The sequence below is a fragment of the Paramisgurnus dabryanus genome, chromosome 12 (genome assembly GCF_030506205.2).
Source record: "Paramisgurnus dabryanus chromosome 12, PD_genome_1.1, whole genome shotgun sequence".
NCBI classification, from domain to species: domain Eukaryota; kingdom Metazoa; phylum Chordata; class Actinopteri; order Cypriniformes; family Cobitidae; genus Paramisgurnus; species Paramisgurnus dabryanus.
This window is the reverse complement of record NC_133348.1, coordinates 26,768,219-26,771,037: the sequence shown is the minus strand read 5'-3', so window position 1 is coordinate 26,771,037 and position 2,819 is coordinate 26,768,219. Positions and strand designations below refer to the sequence as shown.

At 34.8% G+C, this 2,819-nt stretch overlaps 1 long non-coding RNA gene across 1 annotated transcript; it reads right to left on the bottom strand.

Annotated features, from left to right (window-relative positions):
• Positions 1 to 348: 348 nt before the first annotated feature.
• LOC135738690 (uncharacterized) lies at positions 349 to 1,247 on the bottom strand. Its single transcript, XR_010528757.2, has 2 exons — positions 687 to 1,247; positions 349 to 481 (listed from the first exon to the last, which is right to left on the bottom strand). It is a non-coding gene; the product is annotated as an uncharacterized lncRNA (long non-coding RNA).
• Between the last annotated feature and the right edge of the window lie 1,572 nt (positions 1,248 to 2,819).

Here is a 2,819-nt window from a genome sequence, read left to right as displayed (position 1 = left end):
ATAATAGCAACTTGTACCTCTTTGATCTGTATATGTATACAGGAGTTACCAGGTAACTCTTATATTTGCGGGCTGTAAATTGAAGTGGGGCTTATTCCCCGATTGTTCGGTGTATGTACCAGGTAACTCACATATTTGCGGGCTGTAAACTAAAGTGGGGCTTATTCCCCGATTGTTCTGTGTATGTACCAGGTAACTCTCATATTTGCAGGCTGTAAACTAAAGTGGTGCTTTGTTCACCTCTTGTTATAGGGTAAATACCATAAACATACAGAATATTGTTATTTTTATTTTAAAACAACTTATTTCAAAACATCTTTAAAACACTATAATTAAGCCAACACTTAATGTTTATTATCACATAACTTTTATTTAAAATAAAAAGTCATGACAATTTTTCATTGTTTTTGCGGCTTGGCTTCCTCTGTTGGTGTTCTTGTCCACTCGGATGATGAGTTGATGTCGTCTCACAAATGCTGTTCTGCATTACATATAAAAAACATAAATGAAAGCCTTCAGTAAATGTTTCTTCACTGTGCCTTGACAGAAACAGAGTTTTCTAAGCCAGTTACGTTTATAAATTTTAGGCTTACTTATGTGCTAGCTAACCGGCTACCGTTAGCTAGCAACTTTCTTGAAAAACATTGTTTGAAATGCGTGAGTCATCTATTAACAAAACCAGTCACCTTATCCAGCATGCGGATCCTGCTAACATCACTCGCAGCTGTACTCCACAGTGTAGAACGTTTTTAAAACCTCTTAAAGAAATTTCACCTCAGGATCACGTTCCAGCAAACCTCCTGCAGACGGCCGCGCGCTACACCTGCGCACTAACCTACGCATGTAGTCGTCTTTTGCTTAAGCGGGAGCTGATATCTGCTGTTGTTTCATTCTGGTTTGCCATTTCATAAATTATATTTGACTAAAATACTTGTGTTTACAGTAAATAAATTGCAAAGCACCACTTCAAATATGTCCGCAAATGTAGGAGTTTCCTGGTAAATAGGGAATAAGTTGCTATTTGTATTGTACTTACCTTAAAAAAAAGATAACCACATTAAATCAGCTGGACTTTTGTTATTAAAAGCAAGTAATATAGGCTACTAAAATAAAAGTGATATGCTGTTATATTTATTTGCCGATGTGGCTCGTAGACATTGACTGTATACAACATTCAGTAGTCAATAAAAATTCACAATAAAAAATAAATAAAACATAATTTCCCCATAAACTTGACTAAGTCAACCACGTAATATTACAATAGGTACCCTGTTGTTATAAAATACTTAGAGTATAAATAATTTATAATTCTTCATATTCTTACCCCCTTATTACCCCAAACTTAAAATATTATTCCCTTATACCTACAGGTTACCTACCCTGTTGTTACAAATAGGTACGCTGTAAATTCGGTTTAATTACGCGGTACATTGCGGGTCGTAAAATAAAGTGTTACCCAAATTTAAAATGCTTAAACTTCTTTTACATACAAGCTCAAACAAGACCAAAACAATAGATTTTTAAAGTCAAATTTACAAATGCTTTCACACAGCATCTCAAAACAGATAACATCATGTGCTAAACCTCACTTATAGTCAAAGTAAACAGCTGTTTATATGGTGAATTGAAAGATAAATATATCCCCTTATTCCATTGGGATTGAAAAACAACTTATTGAACCAATGCAAATATATAAATCACAGCTGATTCCCACCTAGGAAACACACTCAGGTTCTTTCAATTGCATGACTATATGGTATACAATAGAGTAAAGAACGGCCTCTTTAGTTTGATCTTGTGTGGAAAAGAAACAATATGAGCAACACAAAAAATAAAATATATGTCTGCACAAGTCAACGGAAGACCACCAGGACAAGGTTTTCCTCCAGTCCCACCTGGATGCATTACATGTAGATGGTGCATTCACAGATGTCACAACTGAACACTGTCAGGGGTGGAAAAGACATGGCAAAGATTCCTCACAAGATGCCTAGCCAGAGAAGATATCAGGTGTTATGTGAATGAGAACATGTGGCCAAATAGAAACGCAATAGATTAGAAGATGAGATTTTCCTTTTACTTTATTTGTCTTTTTCTGTTTGTGTTTTTACTGTAAAGTAATATTGAATATGTTTGTTATCTTGCAGTAATATCCTGTTGTAAATACTGTAAAGTCTTTACTGCAGCAATTCTGTCTACTTTTTTTCATAAACTGTACTCTAAGATGGAGGATTCATTTTTGTCTTGAATTGCTGCAGCAAAACAAACATAATGCATGCATTTACTAAACACCAAGGACAGACTTACACATAAACTTATGCCGTTTTTGTTTTTCTATCTTATGTTTGTGTTTTTCATGACATTGTGTTATGAATGACTAGATGTTTCTGTTGGAAGAGAACATGTGTTGGTGATTTGGTATAAATAGTTGATTCTGAGACATGTTTACAGTGTTTTTGTAAACAGTGTGAGAGTTTAGTTTACAATGTGTGATTTTGAGGATAAAATTAACTGTTTTGCCAGTTGTGTGTTGTAGGTGTGTTGGTGCGTTAAGAGTTTAGAAAATTTGTTAAAAGTATTGAAAAAAGTGTCATAGCAATCGTAAAAAACTGTAAATCAGAAGGAATGATACTACACTGGACAAGACACAAAACTGGATAACACTTAACAATATACTTGACCTAAACAAACGAATAAACACAGAGCAACAAACACAAGGACCTTAAATAGGAGACAACTAATGAGGACAACAGGTGACATGGGTTAAACAATAAGGATGAGGATGACAAGGGAGCGGGGTAAAAGTGACAAGACACAGG